A 20,327-nucleotide genomic window follows, 5' to 3' on the forward strand; every position below is an offset into this window, starting at 1 on the left:
AGCTGATCTGAAGCCTGGAGCCAGGAGCTTCTTCCGGATCTCCCAGGTTGGTGCTAAGTCCCAAGGCTTTGGGCCATCCTTGACTGCTCTCCCAGCCCACAGGCAGGAAGCTGGATGGGTAGTGGAGCAGCCAATACACAAACTGCCAACCACATGGGATCCTGGTGCTTGAAGGGGGAGGATTAGCCAATTGAGCCACTGTGTGGCACATGTGACTCTTGATTTTTCCCTTGCAAACTTGCTGCTCTCCTAGTGTTTCCTATCTCAGTGTATGGCAACTCCATTCTGCCACTTGTTTGGTCTAAAACCTTGGAATAATCTTTGAATTTTTTTGTTTTCCTAGCGTGCCAGAAGATATATTCCAATACTCTCCTTTAAAATGTGCAGAATCTTTTTTTAACCAGCTCCTACTACCATTACTGAAGCCACTGTCCTTGTATTGGGATTTCAGCAAGAGCCCCTTACAAGTGATGGCCTTTCCCATCACGGACCTACTGTAGCTGGTCCTCTGCACAAAAGAGGTGTTAAAGCGGTAGGTAAGGAAGTCTCTTCTCAGAATCTTACAGTGGCTTTCTGTGTCACACAAGAGAAAAGCCTTGCACATCACAGGTCCCTTTCCCAACACTCCACCACCCACTTCAAAAGAAGATACCTGACAGCATTTTTATTCCACAGGTACAAAAATCCTGCGTTTCCTCCTGTTCCTTCTTTGTACTTAGTATTCCCTCCATCTGGAATATTCCTTTTTTTTTTTTTTTACATTTGCATACTCAATCCCACTTCATGGAGATTTTGCTCACACTTCCTCTTCACTTATTTCTTTTTTCTAAATTCCCTGTCTAAAACAACATACAAGATTATTTCAAAAAGTTCATGCAAAGTGAAATCAAAAGACGTGTTTATTCGGTGGTAGGCATTTGGACTCAGGGTGAAGTCACGAACAGAGTTGGGCCCCTGTGTGCCTTGTTGAAATGCCTGGGTTCCAGTGTTGGGTCTGTGTGTGTCCTGGACAGCAGCAGTAGCGGGTCACATAGCTGGATTATTGTCACCCTTAGTGAGACGAGATCTTGGCTCCCACCTTTGGTGTGCTGCCCTGTAGCATGGGCACGTAGGGGGTGACATGCGAACCTCCCAGATAAATTTAAAAAATGTTTTTTCTATTAGAGAGAAACTTTTTAACAATCATGTAGTTTTTTTATAGTAGACATTTACCATGAGTTTTGTGAAGCTGCCTTATGTAACTTGATCCGTCTCCCTGTCTTGCTTTATTGAAGCTTGATTATCATTTATACACTTACTGGCAGCCAGGTGTGGTCATGTGACCAACCTCTGGCTAACTGCATGTGAATGGAAGCCACAAATGTAATCGTCAAGTCATGGCCTAAACAAGAAGGCCATGTTTGTTTATCTTTTTTTCTGTCTCAATGGCTGAAGTTTGGGTGTGATGGCAGGAGCCAGGAAAGCCATCTTAGGCCACCAGATGGAAGTGTGGGTTGAGAAGGCAGCTCAATCTACGACTTTGACCCCTCACTCCAGAACACTTACATTTGAATGCCAGTGACACAGCAGAATAAATTTTCTCTTGTTTAAGCCATTTATACAATGCTTTTGTGATGGAAGTTATGCAGTCATAAAGTATTTGAACATGCATCTGTCTGCACTCCCAACCCTCCCAGTAGATATGAGACTGAAATTCAAATTTTCTGGAGAGTCTGGGCTGTGTTTACTGGCTCACTGGTAACAGCTTCCTAATAGTGCACAGTGTACTAAGCATTCAGTAAGTATTTGTTGGATTAATTAATAGTAAAACCGTCGACAGAACGCTGGGCCTTGCACTAAGCAAGAACATGGCTGGTCAGTATCAGCTGGTGTCTGATAGGGAAATATCCTGAGTGACTGATTGAGTTTTCTGTCCTCACAGAATCACGAATATGGGTTACAACCTGCTACTGCCATTATTTCAGAAGCATAACTACTTGTAGGAGAGTTGTGTGTTTCCTTTGGATTTAAACAGAGACTCCCAAGGAAAGCTCATTGTTGTAATGGAATCCCAGGTCACTGAGGCAGGGAACACTGGGACAAGGTTTACCAGAATGGCAAAAGGTCGCCAGCAGCATGCTAAGCACAGATGGAGTCCTGCAAGATGAGATCTCAAGCTGTGTGGCCGACGTGTGTCAGTTGGCGATGGCAGAAGCCGCTAGCTGAAAGAACCACAAAGAACTGTGCAAGTTAAGTTGAAATGAAACAGAAACATATCACAGGGTATCAGCAAGATGCCTGGGGGTAAATGTTTTAGACATAATACCACTGAGTTCAAGGCTGCATAAAGAATATAAAAGAAGTTATAGCACCAGGATAGTATTTTTTTTTGTATCAAATGTCTTTTTCCTGCTATGAAGTTTGTTTTGAGTACTTTACTTATGTAGATTTGCTAATGTCTACAACCTAAAACTTCATTTCTTTTTTTTTTTTCTTAATTATTTTGCATTATGTTACTGTTTCATAGGCTCTGGGAATCCCCCCTTCATTTCTTTTTGAAATGTATATAAAGTAATGAAATTCCATGGGCCTGGGATGAAATCACTGTAACTTTAAAATGTTCTATTGTTCGAGTGATGCAAGTGGCTAAGGTTAAAACTAGTGCCATACCATACTCCCTGGGTGTGAAGTTACTCAAATGAAACAAGTCAGGATTTGTTAAGTTATTTTACAATATTCTCTTAAATGTAACTTCTGGTAACGGTTACTGGTAGGAGGTTTCTCTTTGTTGAGTAATTAGCTAGAAAGTTCAAGAGAACTTTCTTAACAATGCATCCCTTTGCTTTAGAGTTTCTTAGTAACAGAGTAATTTCTTCTTTCTAGAAACATATTAACATTTATACTCAAAACAGAATGTCAGTTTTTAGGTCAGGACAAAGCACTAAAAATTAGTAACAATAGTTATTTCTTCGTCCTCACTTAACCTAGTGAGTCTAATTGTTGCTTTGGTTTCATGGCAGTCTCTGCTCCCTGTCTGCTGAGCAGGGTGGAAGAGCTACAGGCGGAAGCAGCACCAATACCCTCCTGGTGGTGGTCCTTCATCTTGCAGGTTAGAGTCAGCTCCCTCCGGATGGTGGCCCTTCATCTTTCCGCTTAGAGTCACACTGTTTCAGACAGGTTCCAGAATGTAGAAACCAGAGTGAGCAAAATGGGACCTATTTTTGAAATCCTCTTCTCTGGGGAATGAAGGCTTTCCCACCTTGAGGTGCCCATAGTCTCCTGTGTAAGAGTGTTGGGTCTCCCTTCAGTGTGTGTGATTTAATGGTGATGTATGAAGTGCACTTCCTTGGAACTAGTTTATGGTACCAGTCCCCAAAGTGTCTTTTTTTTTTTTTAACACAATACTAAAACAAAGTAACTTTTTCTTTCTCATGGAAATACTTTATAAACTGCAGGTCTGTAAACAAACGCATGAGCAATCATCATGATGAGGGTCGCTAATATGGAGCAACTGCAGGAGGCATCTTGGTATAGTAGTGCTAGAGTTTCATTGACCCCATGAACCTGAAAGAGACTGGGTCCAGCCCTGGGGTCAATAAGGAGACGTTTGGAGCTGATTCTACTGAGTGAGCACTGCCTTGGCTGGGAAGTCCTTCTTCACTAGCTGAATGGTTTGATTTTACAGTAGCTGCTGCCTGGCAGCATGAGACCCACCCATGACCACATAATGTGAAATGTAAGAAAATAACCTGAGCCTACCAACTTGTTTCATGGAGTGAGCCAGATAATGAATCTTAATTGTGATGAACTTGTTTATTTATGGAAGTGAAGATTAGCAACATATAAGGATACCTCAAAAAATGAGTGGAATAGTCTTCAGTTTATGCTGGGGCTAATTTTTTTTGAAGATTTATTTATTTTTATTGGAAAGGCAGATATACAGAGAGGAGAGACAGAGAGGAAGCTCTTCCATCCGATGATTCACTCCCCAAGTGACCACAAGTGCTGAGCCGATCCAAAGCCAGGAGTCAGGAGCTCTTCCGGGTCTCCCACGTGGGTGTAAGGTCCCAATGCATTGGGCCGTCCTCGACTGCTTTCCGAGGGCACAAGCAGGGAGCTGAACGGGAAGCGGAGCAGCCGGGATTAGAACTGGTGCCTATATGGGATTCCAGCGTGTTCAAGGCGAGGACTTTATCAGCTACGTTAGGCCACTGCAACGGGCCCAAGGCCAAATTTTTGAATTCTATACCCACAAAAGATCTTCAGGAAAGTTCATACGGAGTGCCTGGGCTCAAGTTTTGACTCTGCTTCCAACTCCAGTTCTCCACTCACACGTATCCTTGCAGGTAGCTGGTTTTGGTTCAAGTACCTGGGCCCCACCTGGAAGAACCAGCTTCCACCTGGCTCAGCGCTAGGGAGTGAGTGAGCCAGTGCACGGACATCTGCTTGCCTCTGTCTCACTGCCTTTCAAACACATTTTTTTTTAAAGATTATTTTTATTGGAAAGGCAGATTTACAAAAAGACAGAAAACTCTTCCATTTGCTGGTTCATTTCCCAAGTGGCTGCAATGGCCAGAGCTGAGCTGATTTGAAGCCAGGAGCCAGGAGCTTCTTCTGGGTCTCCCATGTGGGTGTGGGGTTGCAAGGACCCAGATCATCCTCGACTGCTTTCCCAGGTCATAGGCAGGGAGCTGGATGGGAAGTGGAGCAGCTGGGCACCAACTGGTATCTATATGGGATGCTTGAGCTTGCGAGAGAAGGATTAGCCAATTGAGCCATCTCGCCCTCCCTAGAAATAAAATTTTTAAGTTTGTGGCTAACGCATTTATTAAAAGCAATGGATTTCAAAATGTTTTACACTATACTAAACATACATTTTAAAAAAAGATTTATTTGAAAGCCGGAGTAACAAGACAGAAATTTCATTTATTGGCTCACTCCCCAAATGGCCACAAGCGCAGGACCAGAATTCTCAACTCCAGATCTCCCACATAGGATGCTGGGGACAACAAGACTTGAGCCTTCCTCTGTTACATTTCCAGGTACCTTACCGCAGAGCTGGCTCACAGGCAGAGCAGCCAGACTTGAAATAGCACCTCTGATGTGGGATGCTGGTGTAGCAGCAGCAGCCTAACTTGCTATGCCACATTGCTAGGCCTGAGCTTACCTTTTAATTCTAAACTTCTACAAATAACAATCCAATAATTTAATTTTTTTATTTAAAAAATTTTTAATTTTACTTGAAAGCTAGAGAGCCAGACACACAGATCTTCTATTCACTTAAGTGCCTTGGTAGCCAGGGTTGGGCCAGGCCAAAGCAGGAGCCAAGAACTCCAGCTGGTTCCCCCACGTGGGTGGCAGGGCTCCAACTGCCTGCAGGTGTGCAGCAGTAGGAAACTAGGATGGAAGTCAAGGAGTCACAACTCCTACCAGGCCCTCGGATGATGGAGATAGTCATGCCAAGCGACCCTTAACCTTGGTGCCAAATGCCCACCCTCCTGGGAACTGTTTGAGTTATCTGTCATTAACCAACCCTCAAAGTCTTTTTTTAAATCAGAAGATCACTACACTTTCATTGCTTCAGAAACAACTGTTGCAAAGGCGATGCAGTTCCCAGGTAAACAAACCTGAGTCGTAGGTAGGACCCTCATGAAACACCACGCTCACTTTGCCTTGTTTCCTGTACACTTAGCATAGTGTTTGGACACCAGCAGTTATCTACATTCCCGCCGGGTGACACGGTTTAATCTCCTAAGATTGCTCCAAGGACACACCACCAATACACTCTTGAATTCTCCTCTGGGTGGTTGCAAAGCAGCTTCCAATTCCACTCCCGCCACTGGCTGGCTGCCTGTGTCAGAAGGGAAAGGCCTGGGCTGCTGCCCACCCCCAGCAAGGGCTCACCAGGAGAATGAGACCTTGACCTTGGCCAGAAAAGCACCTGACTAACTGAGCCCATTAGGCCACTCAAAGTCCACATTAGTGAAAGTGACTTGAAACAATACCGTGTGTATGTTACAGAGCAGGGAGAGAACACTGAGCTCTATAATACAGAGAGGAAAAAGGCTGTTGCTTTCAAATGACTACATCTATTTCCAAATACTGAGATGAAATTATGAAAACAGATTCCCTTCCCCCCACAACCCAAAGCGGTTGCAAAAATACTATTTTACTTTGAAGGCAGTAACGCTTGAACATAACAAAAATTCTAACTTTTTTTTTTCAAAGCAGTACAAGGGTGGTTGCTTTTTATGTCTTGGGTTTAGGGAGAGGTCTAAGTGCACCTCCCAGCCCTGTTTCCTGGAATCTGTGAAAGACCAACACCACCTTAGCTTTAACGACGGTTCGGTCAGGTGCCTCCCGGTTGAAAAAGAGCCGGCTGCACGCCCTCCCTCCATCCCATTATCGCTTTATCAGTCACCTAAGTTACACTTTGAGCGCGGCCTTGATGTGCTACACGCAGGCGCCAAGCGCATGCACTCGCACCGTGACTGCGGCGGCGGTCTATGTGTAAGCGTGTATATATGTGTGTATGGTGTAAACAATTAGTGGCATTACTTTATTCTCATGAAACGAGGAAACTGATCGACCGAGCCTCTCCAACAGGCCCACCAGATGATAAATACCACCATATGCTTGACTCACAGTACATTTGGGCATAAACACTTCAATTACAGCTTTGTGTTTAGTATCAAAACCCCTTCCCGGGTGAGTGTGTGTTTTCTCTGCAGATTCCGTGCTCTGGATTACATTTGGGGGGTTGCGGGGTGGTGGTGGTGGGAAATACAACCGTTTTCTTTACAGATAAAGCCCGTTTCCAAGGGACGCCTCCCAGAAACATATGTATTTACGCACACAAAGGTGTGTACAGAGCTTCCCACAAACAAATGTCCAGACGATGCCAGCGCCGCGCGCTCCCGCACATGCCCACCGCGTGTCCGCCGCGGGGAAGCCACACCGCCTGCCCGGGAAAACTTGCCGGGCTCCGCAGCCTCGACCCCCGGGGTCCGCGGGGCCTACACCCCGGAGCGCGCGGTGGGGGCGGGGCGCGGCCGGGAGGCGCCTCGGAGCGCCCGCGGGGCCCGCTGCATTTTTTTTTTTTAAGAGCAAAAAAAAAAAAAAAAAAAAAGTGCGGCGCACACCCAGCCCCCCAGCCCCGCCGCCGCCCGCGTCCGCCCGCCCCTCCCCCGCCGGCCCCTCCCCCGGCGCAGGCCGCTCGGGTTTGTTTTGCTGCGCGGCCGCCGCCGCCGCCGCCGCGGGCCTCGCGAGCTCATTTGTGCCTGGCTGGTCCCCATTCCTCTCTCCCCAGTGTTGAGTGTCTGAGCCGTTGGCTGCTCCGAACCGTTTGGCTCTTTCCCTTAGTAACAGCTTTTACCTTCTGCCTCAATTCCTCTCCCCGCTCGCGCCCTCCCCCCGCCGCCGGCCGCGTGCGCCCCCGCCCCTCCCCCCGCGGCGGGAGCACCTCCGCTCGCCACCTGGGGACCCGCGCCGCGCTCCCCGCCCCCGCCCGCCGGCGCCCATCCCCCGCGCCCCGCGCTCGCCGGGGTTATAATTGCCTCTCACCCCCCGGAGGGGTTATTTTGGGGGTGGTTGGAGGCCGTGGTGGCGGCGGCGGCGGCGGCGGCGCCGACGAGGGGAGTTTCCTTGTGCCTCCATTCCCGGGAGGGGGGGAGCGGCGTTTGGAGGCCACCGTTTCCAGGTAAGCGCTGGGGGGCCGGACCCCGGGAGTTTGGGGGGCAGCCGCGGGGCTGGGGCCGGGGCGGGGGCCGCGGGCCTGAGGCGGCCAGGGCCGGGGAGGAGGAGGAGGAGGAGGAGGGGGCGCAGGGCCGCGCGCGCGTGTGTGTGGTGTGGTGTGTGTGGGGGGATGGGCGCGAGGGGGAAACATGCATTTTTCAACTTGGCCCTTGGGGGAGCTGGGGCTTGGGTGGGGGAGGGGAGGGAGGGCATGTAGGGTGCCCCCTCCCCTCCCCCTTTCCTCTCTGGCGCCTTTGAAATGCTCACGTGCTTGCCCACCCCCCTACCCTCTCCCGGTCTCGGGGTGGGGGGGATCCTCACCCTAATTATGTTGTTGGCCCCGAAAATGGGCACCTGGGCTTTCTGCCCCCTTCCCTCTGCGTGCACGGACCCCCCCCCCCCTTTTTGTGCGTGTGTGTGTGTTGTGTGTGTGCGCGCGCGCGCGCGGAGTGGTGGTGGTGGTGGGGGGCAGGTTTTGAGGAAAGAATTTGCAGCAAATTGAATCAAGGAGCCATCATGAGGCCGACTTCTTTATAGCCTATTTTTAGCCGAGGAGAAGGCTCCTGTGGGTGCACGCGATCCCGTGGCGGACGCTCGGGCTGCCATGGGCAGCGGCGCCCCCGGCCGGCGTGCGGGGGGCTGCGGGCGGTCGTTGGGGCCGCGCGCCCGGGGCGGGGGCGCCGGCGGGGGAGGGGCGGCCGGCCGCAGGGCCTCGCTCCGGGACGCGGTGGTTGGGAACTACTCGGCGGGAGCGATTTGGTAGAGCCCCTTTGAAGTTGGGTTCAGAAGTGTAGAATTGGCAAAGTTATTGCCAGCTTCCTGGTAAGTTTTGGGTGGCACGGAGTCACCGTCTTTTTCTGACAGTGGAAAGGCCACGTTGTGAGGAGGGTGGTTTCTTGGGAACTTCCTCTTTGCAGGCGATGGCGTCGTCTTTTTTTTTTTTTTTTGAACAGAAACAGACTTTTATTTAAGCGAAATATTAATTTTCAGCGGTAGCCCGAGGGGTGGGGGAGGCCATGCGTGTGGGAACGTGTTCAGTATTTCTGTAAGTTCCTAGTTTGCTGAAGCCGGCGTGGCTTTGCAGTGGCCAGCCGGATTACATTTAGGTTGTGGACAGGGTGTGCTTCATGGAAAACTTGGGTCTTAGTGGCTTAAAAAAAAAAAAAAAAGAGTTCTCTTTGTTAGGCTGTCCGGCGATTTGTAAAATAATGTGGTGATTGTAAGTGAGGTGTGGGAGCCCAGTTAAAAACTGGGTGTTCTCCACGCCTGGAGTTGAGGTCTTAGCTGGTGCAGGACCCAGAGGTTAAGAGTTTTAGTACCTATGTGATTTACAGTCGAGTTAGGGAAGTTTACTCTTGCCTTTCTTGTTTCCCAAACAAGAACCTTATGCTCATCTAAACATCTTGTTAATAAAATATGGTGGGTGAAATGATGGGTTATTTTTAGTCTGAATTTTTACACTGAAAGCTTTTTCCCATCCCCCTACATAATTAAGTAATCATCTTCCTCCTGTGTTTTTTTTTTTTTTTTTTTCCCTTCCCCTGAAGAGTCCTTCAGCAGTTTGGATAATCTCAGGCCCTCGTGGTGTGTGTATCCTTCCAGCCTACAAGAACTTGCAGTAAATAGGCTGATTACCCTGGGAAGACAGTGGAGTGACTTTTGAGGTGGGGGGAGCTTTGCAGTGTGATTCCTTTTTTCACATTTGTTGAGTCAGTCTTGCGTTACCTTGGTGTATTTTAGTAATCCTGACTTTCTGGGACTGCATGTTCTCACCGTTTTTAATAAGTTTATAGTCTGGAGAAGTAGGGCAGCCTTGTCTCCATGAAAACATCGTGAATGTTGGATTGTATCATGGGAGCTGATGGCAGGCTTCCCAAATTGTCATTGAGAGTTCTAGAAATAGTTAGCACTTACCTGTGGGGGAGGGGCAGCAGAAGGCACACAGGCTGCGGAGCCATTAGGCCTGTGATGTGGATTTAGGCTGTTTTTCTCATAAGTGGAGTTTCTCCTGCTGGTTTGGAGTTGTGATTTCTTTTTGTTTTCAGTTTTGTTGTCCTGTCCTGTGAGGTACGCAATTGCAATCGTTAGAAGTAGTTAGAAGCAGTGCTGTAGAGAAGGCACTGAGCTGTATGGGAGATGAAAGTACATGTGCGTGGGACAAAGTTTTTTCATGCTGTGGAGGAACTGAAGTGGCTCGTGGATGTTACAAAAATGATGGCCATGCTCTCGGGCGGTTGGTAAGATATTTTCGCTGACGGATGCCAGCTTTGGTTATTAACGTGGGAGACTCTGATGTAAATGGAGTGGCCCCTTGTGGGGATTGTATTTTCCCATCAGTTACATCAAGAAGGTGTTTAAAACATTTTCATCATTCTCTTTTTTTCTACGAACGTTCAGGGATGTTTTTGATACCTGTGTTCTCCACACCTGATTGAGATTTTGGGTGATTACCATGATCTTCTGCCAGGAGTGTGCGGAGCTGCTTCCTGTGCCTTGGGAGCCTTTCAAGCTTTGCTGAACATAAACATGGTGGTTCCTGATAAAAGGAAATGTAATTAATGCCCCTTCTGAATGTCAACCTGTTGAAATAAATACAGCAGTTCACGTATAGCGATGCAGCCTTGTCAGGAGCAGCTGACAAAGGAATCCTTCCACAACTTCTAGGAGTGTTACTACAAAGAATTTCTGACTCAACACATTTAGACGAAGTTAAGATAATTTGTGCTTGTTCAGTTTCAGAGTTATTTATGTAAACAGGGCAGAGAAGAATGTGAACTGGAGGCAAGCGAGAGCGGCGTGGCAGGATGCTGCCCTGCCTAGGACTGGCTGTGCTTTTATTTCACTTACAGCATTTACAGTGTAAAGTCACTGTAATGCAAACAGGGAAACAGCTACCTTGAGACTTTTTTTTTTTTTTAAAGATTTACTTATTTTTATTGGGAAGGCAGATTTACACAGAGGAGAGACAGAAAGATCTTCCATCTGCTGGTTCACTCCCCAGATGATCAGAGCTGAGCAAGTCTGAAGCCAGGAGTGGGGAGCTTGTTTGAGGCCTCTAAAGCTTTGGGCCATTCTCTGCTATTCTCCCAGGTCATTAGCAAGGAGCTGGATGGGTAATGAAGTAGCCAGGGCACAAACCGGTGCCCGTATAGGATGCCAGCACTTGGAGGTGGAGGATTAGCCAATTGAGCCATTGTATCAGTCTCTAGACAATTGTTTTCTGTACTTCAACATGCCTTTGGTAGGGAAGAGTTTGGGTCCTGGGGCTGTGGAGGTAAGAGAAATAACGAAGAATACTGTTCAATTCAGAGGCCACCCAAAAGGGCCATCTCCTGCCACGACATCAACAGAAACTGGAAATTAAAAAAAGAGGCACTGAGAGGTGCTGCTGGAGATGTGCTGTGCCCACTGCCGTTGGTCTGGGCTCTGCAAGGACCCCGCTGTTGGCCCTCCTGTCCCAGACGCCTAGGCAGGTCCTCTGGGAGCTGGCAGGTGCTTTCTGTCTTACATACTCCAGGCTGACCCTGTCAGGTAGGCAGTGGGGGCTGTCTTTGTGGGAGGTGTGCAAGGCAGTATAATTCACCACAAAATGTTCAGATGGTGTGGTTGGATTTAATCCTAGGGGTGGTTGACCCCCCAGTCCATGTTCTTGCAAGTTGGCTGTGTCTGCCAACTTTTTTCTACTGTTTCAATTTGTAGATCCCTTAGTGAAAACTTGTGCTTCTCATCAAATTAGGCATTTCTGCTAACTGGATCGAGTGATTACATGGGCAGATGAATTCATAGCTTGCGTATCGTTGTGCTCAACTTCCTAGCATTGTTGAGTAAGAGACAGTCTTGTCAATTGCTGTTAACTTCCTACTTTAAGATAGGCAGCATCCATTTGTGAAGAAGTCTCTCAAATTACTGCCAGCAGAAATTAGAAAATATTCACTGATTACAGTTAAGAAGGGAAAATAAATAAGAGTATACCCAGCTGACGTCAGTCTGTAACCTGGAAGCTTTCCTAAGAAATGTCACTGAATGTTGTTGTGGCTTCATGCCTTTCCTCGTTTGGGATGGATGGAAACTCCTGTGTTCAGTTTTTTTACTGTTCATTTCAGAGTTGACTTTAAGAGTGTAAAGTGTAAATGTTTGGACCCTGATGTGGTGAACATCATCATAGAAGTGCCTGCCTCTGTTTGCTGGCTTTGGTTTTGAAGCTCTCTCCCCCCCCCACCCCCATTAATGTGTTATTTGCTTGTTTATTTTAGTGGGAGCATAATGTCTTAGGGAAGCATTTGGCAGCTGTTTTTCCTGTTTTCCTGGGCAATGTAGTTGAAATAAACTTGGCTAAACAACGTATTTACTCTCAGAAGTTGTGACTTCAGGCTTACTTAGAGCAGGAAGAATTAGATTGAATTTTAACACTTAATGGGAGTGATATCAGATTTCGTGTTTGTTGTGGGCTCCGTGGTGGATCTTTGCTGTTCCTTTGCTGTGGTTCTCTGTCCCTTGGGCCTGGACCTTTAAAGTCTCCCGTGCCCTTTGCAGCGCTTCCCGACTCTGTAAATGAAAGGGGAAAGGGAGCTGGGGGAGGGGGCTGGCTGATTGCACCAAGTAGGTTACCTTTCTTTTTTTTTTTTTTTCCTCTGCCTTGCTGATTCACCTGAGATTTCCTTCTATTTTCAATTGCTGCCAAGATGGTTCTCCTTGGAAATTATGTTGCTCTGAAAATAATCTGTGAACCTTGTCCTAGTTTCATTTTCCATGTTTTAACCTCCTTTCATTCAGTAGTAATATTTGCTGTCAGTATAGTTGTGTGCGTGGGGGCCTTACTGGGGCCTTACTGGTGCCCACCTGGTGCTGAGTAGCCGAGAGCCTGGCTTTCAAAGTTGAGGTGGTGAAGGGGCAGAGCTCGTAGCATGTGGTCTGTTGTCTTCTCAGTGGTGAATGAGTGGTTTTTAGGTCAGGATTGTTAATTTTCTGGTTGGTTGCCGTGAGCACCCTTTGTCCTTACTATCTTCTGTAAGGACTGACTGTAATTTATTTAAAATACCGGTGTCGTCATGTCGGCCCCCCTGCTGGAGAGCCCATAATGGATTCCCTTTGCCAACTGGATTGAGTTCATACGTTTCGGCCTGGCTTTGAAGACTCCATTTTACACACTCAGCTTTCTTTCCCATTCTTCTCCAACTGGGATTCTTGTCTGTTCCCCAAATAAGTGCAGTTTTGCCCTACTCATTACCTGCATGCCTTTGCTCTTTCTTCCTTTTTTTTTTTTTTTTTTTTTGTGGCCTAGTTTCAGCTGCATCTCTGGACTGCCTTTTCTGGCCACCCTGAGTCAGGATTAATCCATATCACAACCCCCCATGGCTGTTCATCCTTTTGTGGGTATTGGCTGTATTTGTACCAATTTCTTGATAACATTTTGTAAAGGAAACAACTTCTTTCTTGTTAGGTTTGAAAAAGCTGGTGGTTTTGTATTAAGAGCTTGGATAATGACCATTCTTGTTGAAGTGGCCTGGGCTCATGTTATAATCAGATCAGTAACAGTCCTGTGCTGCTGTTGGGGGGGCCCTCAAGGCTTGGGTAGACTGTAGTTATATCTGATCGTTTAAATGCTGCCATTGAGGGTAAGGGAGTCATTTCTTAGAATTAAATGAAAATGGTTGATTTTGTCCTTTGAATTCTGGAGTAGTGACCACAGTATTGGGAGGAAACCCAGACTAGTTAAGAATCTTGTCTCAGTAATTTGACTTCTCTGGTTATAGAGATTGATTATTATATTATAGAGGTTGGATTGGAAGTTGTTTCCTAGTTTGGATTTTCTTTGCGTTAGCATTATTTGCGTTGTGTGCGTGATGATTCTATTTAGTATTATTTTAAGGATTTTTATTTACGAGTAGGGCACAGTGACAAATAAATGGAGAGACACAGGGCTTCCGTCTTGCAGTTCACCCTCCAGATGGCCGCAGTGACCAGGGTTGGCGGTAGAAGCCCGTGCTCATGAGCCTTATGGGTTGTGGCAGGAGTCCTCTGCTGTCCCCGATGCACTCCAGCAGGAAGCTGGATCAGAAATGGATTAGTTCTAACTTGGCACTAGTGGTCCTTGATATATAGGGGTGGCTTAACCTGATGTGCCACAATGCTGGGTTCTTTCACAGTGTTTTAAATGCATTTATGTTTGGCTGCAACTTGTCCTTGAATTCAGGTGTGGAATTTTCCATTTGTGGCCTTCTGTTGACGTCCAAAACATTTTGGATTTTGGAGAATGTCCGACTTGGGATCTTGGAGGTTGAAGATGTTCAACCTCCGTGTATGTGCCGGGTGTGATTGCTGAAGATTTTGGACTCAAAAGAAAAATCTCTGAAGGTTTTTTTTGTTGTTGTTGTTCATTATTTCCTTTAATAATATTTCAAAATAAGATTTTGCTTTTAGTTTTTATTGTGTTTAAATATTCTGACTTCATTGGAGTCACATTTGAGCTGTTGCTGTTATGTATTAGTGTAGAATATATATCTATCATTGATGTATTTGCACTTACTGTAGGAAATATATCTATTGTATAGTGTGAATAGATTTTTTAAAGGTCCTGCTCAGGCAGTTTTTTTTTTTAAGATGTATTTATTTTATTGGAAAGGCAGATGTACAGAGAGGAGGAGAGACAGAGGAAGATCTTCAGTCCAGTGGTTCACTCCCCAGGTGGCTGCAGCAGCCGGTGCTGTGCCAATCTGAAGCCAGGAGCCAGGAACTTCTTTCCGGGTCTCCCACACAGGTGCAGGGTCTCAAGGCTTTAGGCTGTCCTCGACTGCTTTCCCAGGCCACAAGTGGGGAGCTGGATGGGAAGTGGAGCAGCCAGGACCAGAACTGGTGCCCATATGGGATCCTGGCACATTCAAGCGGAGGACCTTAACTATTACGCTATCGTGCCGGGCCCATGTGAACGGATTTAATCTATTCTAAAAATGTCATTTCCCTTCACCAGTTTTTATAGTAAGGCTATGACATTTTTAATTCAGTCAAGCATGGCAACTGTTGAGGCAAATAGTTTTGTGTTACATTCTTTTGAAATTTTTAGTGTTTGGAAGATATAAACTTTTTAAAAAAAGATTTATTTATTTTTATTGGAAAGGTGTATATACAGAGGAGGAGAGACAGAGAGGAAGTTTTTCCGTCTGATGGTTCACTCCCCAAACGGCCGTAATGACTGGAGCTGAGCCAGTCTGAAGCCAGGAGCCAGGAGCTCTTCTGGGCCTCCCATGTGGGTGCAGGGTCCCAAGGCTTTGGGCTGTCCTCGACTGCTTCCCAGGCCACAAGCAGGGAGCTGGATGGGAAGCGGGGCCACCGGGATTAGAACCGGCGCCCATATGGGATCCCTGCGCATGCAAGGCGAGGACTTTAACTACTATGCCATCACACCGGCCTGGAAGATATAAACTTTTTTTTAGCATGGTTTTGAGTCAAACAAAATGAGTTGAATTGTTACCTTATTTCTAGGGGCTTGAGTTTGTCACAGTGTAATCAAGCTTGTAAGGGTCATGCTGAAAGGTCAGTAATTAAGCTTTAGGAGATGTGCAGAAAACACCCAGATGAATGGGGAAATTTCTGTGGAGTTGCACAGGTTTGATACATGGTTGAGGGAGAGTGCTTCCTCCAGGGCCTTTGCCTCCTGCCTCTTCCTTTATCCACTGAGGGTTTCTTTCAGGAAATGTAACAACAGAAGAGACCTTGGAGAGCAAGGGTGAGAGTTGCTCATTTCAGTATATGTATTTTTTTGTTTTGGTGAGTTCTAAAATTTATTGGGCAGAGACACAGAGAGGGAGAGAGGAAGGTAGAATGAGAGGGAGAAAGAGAGCGAGCTTCCTCTCACTGGTTTACTTTTTCAGATGGTTGCAGCAGCCAGGGCCAGGCCTGGCCAAAGCAGAGTGCCTGAATCTCCATCTGGGTGTCAAAGGCCCAGAAGCATCTTCCGTCTTCTAGAGGACTCTTTGGGTTCTGGGACCATCAGCTGGACCCTTCCCGAGTTCCATCCCGAAGATGGTGGTGTAGGGCATCCTCTGTCATCTACTGCATTCCCAGCACATTAGCACAGAGCTGGATCAGAAGCCATGTTGCTGGGCGCAGCGTGATAGTGTAGCGGTTAAGGTCCTCGCATTGAACGTGCCAAGATCCCATATGGTCGCTGGTTCTGATCCCAGCGTCCCTGCTTCCCATCCAGCTCCCTGCTTGTGGCCTGGGAAAGCAGTCGAGGACGGCCCCAAAGCCTTGGGACCCTGAACCCGTGTGGGAGATCTGGAAGAAGCTCCTGGCTCCTGGCTTCGGATTGGCTCAGCTCTGGCCGTTGGGAGTGAACTGGCAGACAGATCTTCCTCTCTGTCTCTACCTCTCTATATATCTGCCTTTCCAATAAAAATAAATACATCTTTAAAAAAAAGAAGCCATGTTGGCTGCTTTATGTGCTGTGACACAGTGTGGGCTCTTATTCCAGTAGCTTAACAAAATCCTCTTTTTAAAAAAAGGTTTATTAAAGATAGATTTATTTATGGAAAGGTAGATTTGCAGAGAAGAGACAAAGGATCTTCCATCCACTCACTGGTTTCTCTCGCCAAATGGCCACAAAGGCCGCAGCTGAGCCAATCTGAAATCAGAAGCCCTTTCCGGGTCTCCTATGGAGTTCTAGGGTCCCAAGGCTTTGGGCTGTCCTTTGCTGCCTTCCAGGCCACAAGCAGGGAGCTAGATGGGAAGAGTAGCACCCGGGACTTGAACCGGTGCCCCCATATGGGATCCCGGCGCTTAACGGTGGATTAGCCAGTTGAGCTGGCCCATTAACAAAATCCTCATAGGTGAAACTATGCTGGATTTGAATTTTTTTTCCAGATGTTTAGAATTCTAAACCCTGAGAAGATGAAATATTTAGAGATTTTTTTTAGGAACTATATGCCAATCTGTCTGCTTTTCCTGAGGTTAAATGTTTTAATTGGTTCTTTTTTCCCTTGTGTTCATTTCGGCACACTGGAAGGCAGTACATTGTAAAACAGTTTTCAAGTGATATTTATGTTTTCTTTACTGTGTACTTGTCTGCTTAAGAAACCTCGGCAGCGTTTTGGCATAGTCTTAACCTGCCGTAGGTTTGTTGTGAGCCATGGTCATATGGTGTAAGTTAGCATCCATAAGTGTGCACCGAGAGATGAAGTAAGCTGTTGTGTAAAGTTCATTCAGCCAGTACTTGAATGAGTGCACTCAGTACTTGAGTTCCTCTGCCAGAGTTCTAAGACTGTTGTCTAATTATATAACTTTTGATGGGATCTGCGTTAAAGATTTGATTAAGTTAAATAGTGACTTAAAAAAAATCTATAGCCTTAGCTAGAATAATGGTCTAGGAAGCAATTGAAATTAACATAAACAAACACCTTACCAGATACCTTATGATAATAGCATATTTTGATGATTTAACTGCAAATAGAACACATTTCAGGGTTAGAGGAGAGCTGTTTGTGCCTTTCCTTTGATTTTAACAGGCTAATTGGGTACAGTGTATACTAATCTTGTTCCATTTTAATTTAGTGGCTATCATGTGTCATCTCACAGCATAAGGCAATTGGGTCATCTGCTTTGGGTTTCTGAAATATGGTACTGGGAATAGATAATGAATTTCCTGTATCATTTTTTCCTTTTTTTTTCTGTATACTTATCCTTTTATGGAATAGAATTTGTTTAAATGTGAGGTTTAATACATTATTTGTGGCTGTTACTTTATTCTATAAAAAATGACATGTTGTAATTTTTTCCCCTTTCTTAAACTGATGGGTTTTCTTTAAGTCACACTTCCCTTTCATTCTAAGAAAATGGTGCACATTTTTAAGATCATAGACTTTGAGTGAGTCTGTTGCTGTATTGGAAGTAGAGTTTTCCTGTAATCCTACAGATAAATAAATAAATAAATAAACAAACAAACCTCTCCAAACACCAAGAAACAAACACAACAAAATCAGGCCTTTATTAGGATTACAACTTTGAAGCTTGGTTTTTCTGCCAGCAGAGGTCACCAGTTTTGACTGCTGGTGGGGTCGTTTCTGTGTGATTAGAGATTTGTTCAGTATTTGGTGTTTATGATTTTATTAATGTTTGAAAGCTGTTAGCAGTCTGTCTAAATGAGGAAACAAAATGGCAGAAAATCTTAAATGGTTTGTTGCCATTTTAACATTAGAAGTGAGAGAGGGATGAGGAGCCAAGATAGGATGTGCTTATGGTATGAGTGTATGTAACATGCTTGTTGGCATGGTTAGAAAGGTGCCCCAGAGAACTGCAACACTGCTGTTGGGCATGGGATTAGGGTGAACAGATTGTACCAGTACGTGTGGGGTAGCTTATTTGAAAACCCTTTGAATTTTGTCTGTTTATTATCATTTGAAAAGCGTGCCATCAATGCATATAGGTAGGAGTTATCAGTCTTTGTATTTCAGTTAAGAAATGTTAGGGAGAAAACCATGTTAATGCTTTTGAGTTAGCTCTTAAAGATCTGGAACTGTGTGTATTTTTGTTAATGCCTATTCACAAATTTATTTTTTTATTTGGAAAGAATAGTCCTATGATTAAGGAGTACCAAATATTTCATGATTGGATCATCAAATGATGAGCTGGTATTTTGCCTCTTGTCTAAGCATGCTGGTTAGAAATTCATTCATTACTGGGACCTGTGCAATGACTTAAGTAGGTAGGTCTCTGCCTGCAAGTGCCAACATCCCATATGGGCACAGTTCGTGTCCTGTCCTAGCTGCTCCACTTCCCATCCAGCTCCCTGCTTATGCCCTGGAAAAGCCTTTGGGACTCCTGGGAGGCTGGGAAGTGGCTCCTGCTGCCAGGTGCAGATAACTCAGTTCTGGCTGTTGTGGTTATTTGGGGAGTGAATTGTGGATGGGAAGATCTTTCTGTAAATCTTAAGTCAAAATCAACAAATCTTAAAAAATATTCCATTACTAACTTTAAAAGAAGGGTTTGGATTTCCATAAATATTGGAGTGTTGTGTTATTTCGAAAGTATAGTTTTTCCAGGTGTTTGGATAAAATGAGAAAATTGAAGTCTTCATAGTTTGACAGTTGATTGTAATAGTTGTGTAGTCTTTATTTGGGTAGGATATGTCAACTCTTGTAGTCTGCTATTGCAGATACTACCTTGACTTGTGAAGGTAGATGTTTGTATTACGACTACAAGGAGACAGATACATTTGTGTCTCTTATAATTCTTCTTTGGCTGTTCAGTTTTCTGCTAGAGAAACTTTTAGTTGTGGCCACTATTTTCAACATCTGCTGGAGCAGCCTCAGAGAAATGCAACACCTGTTTTTGTGCATTTAATTCTGCTGCAGAGCCACTTGATACTAAGCCTTTCCTGAGGGCAGTGGCCCTGCTCTGAGTGTAACAGGAGTGGGCTAGGGTTTCATCTGTCATTGAGCTCTGTGGGTGTTATTGTGGTGAGAAACCGGTACGCAGACATGCCTGGTATGACTCTGGCTTTATTACTGTATGTCTTTGGGAAATTGGATGACCGTTCCAGTTGACTTACATACCTGAAAAATGGGGATAAAGAATAATTGATGCTTTCTTCAGAGAGTAGCTGTAATCCATGTGAATCTGTTAGCCAACGGCCTGCAGGTAGTAAGTACTCAATGAATTCTGGCTTCTACCTGGCAAGAGTGAGAGAATATTAAAGTGACACTCCTGGACATCTTTTCTGTTCACTTGGTTCAGCTGCTGTGGCACGAGGAGAGGTAGAAGGGCTGCAGTCTCCTGATCAGAGGGGTGGGACTGCAGTGGGATGCAGGTTGATCGCTCACAGAAGAGGGTGGAGACCTCTGACCTGTGTGTTGTATGAGACCCTGCTGAGGCAGCTGGGGCCAGAAAGTCGGCAAGTCCACAGCAGGCTCATTTTTTAGGTTGATAATTTTCTTTCTTTCTTTCTTTTTTTTTTTTTTTAAGGATTTATTTATTTTTATTGCAAAATCAGATATACAGAGAGGAGGAGAGGCAGAGAGGAAAGCCCTTCTGTCCGATGATTCACTCCCCAAGTGAGCGCAACAGCCGGTGCTGTGCCAATCCGAAGCCAGGAACTAGGAGCCAGGAACTTCCTCCAGGTCTCCCACACGGGTGCAGGGTCCCAAGGCCTTGGGCCGTCCTCAACTGCTTTCCCAGGCCACAAGCAGGGAGCTGGATGGGAAAGTGGAGCAGCCGGGATTAGAACCGACGCGTTCAAGGCGAGGACTTTAGCCGCTAGGCCATGCCGCCGGGCCCCAGGTTGATAATATCCTGAGGCCTGTGAATGGTACTTTTAAATAACCAAATGACCCTTGGCCAAAAAAAAAGTTCCCCAGCCCTGCTCTAGACAGTGTGTGTGAGGAGCTTCGCTGTGTGTCTGGTCTAAATGCTCTAATACTTTATGTTGATCACATTACGATAAGATGTCTGTCTCAACAAAAACAAAGATTGCTGCCTTTCCTAGACATCTTTTTGTTCTGTGGAATGGAGTCTTCTTTTTTCCAGTCCATCGAAGGTGGAAGACTGCTGGTTGGAGCAGTCATTTCAGCTATACACAGGCAACTGGATACACATGCTCAGTTCTGCAGCCGGTCGGTGTGACC

The 20,327-nt window shown here is 45.9% G+C and overlaps 1 protein-coding gene across 6 annotated transcripts in view; it reads left to right on the top strand.

Moving 5' to 3' along the window:
• Positions 1-7,348: 7,348 nt before the first annotated feature.
• TBL1XR1 (TBL1X/Y related 1) overlaps positions 7,349-20,327 on the top strand; it is a 159,863-nt gene continuing 146,884 nt past the window's right edge. Inside the window, exon 1 of one of the 6 annotated variants that reach the window (XM_058661078.1) lies at positions 7,349-7,678. The gene's annotated coding sequence lies outside the window, so the exon portion shown is untranslated. Of the gene's footprint in view, positions 7,679-8,385; positions 8,536-20,327 lie in introns of those variants that run through there. The other 5 variants (XM_058661076.1, XM_058661075.1, XM_004591286.3 and 2 more) reach the window with 5 other exon arrangements.

Source organism: Ochotona princeps, chromosome 3 (assembly GCF_030435755.1).
Source record: "Ochotona princeps isolate mOchPri1 chromosome 3, mOchPri1.hap1, whole genome shotgun sequence".
Lineage (NCBI taxonomy): Eukaryota > Metazoa > Chordata > Mammalia > Lagomorpha > Ochotonidae > Ochotona > Ochotona princeps.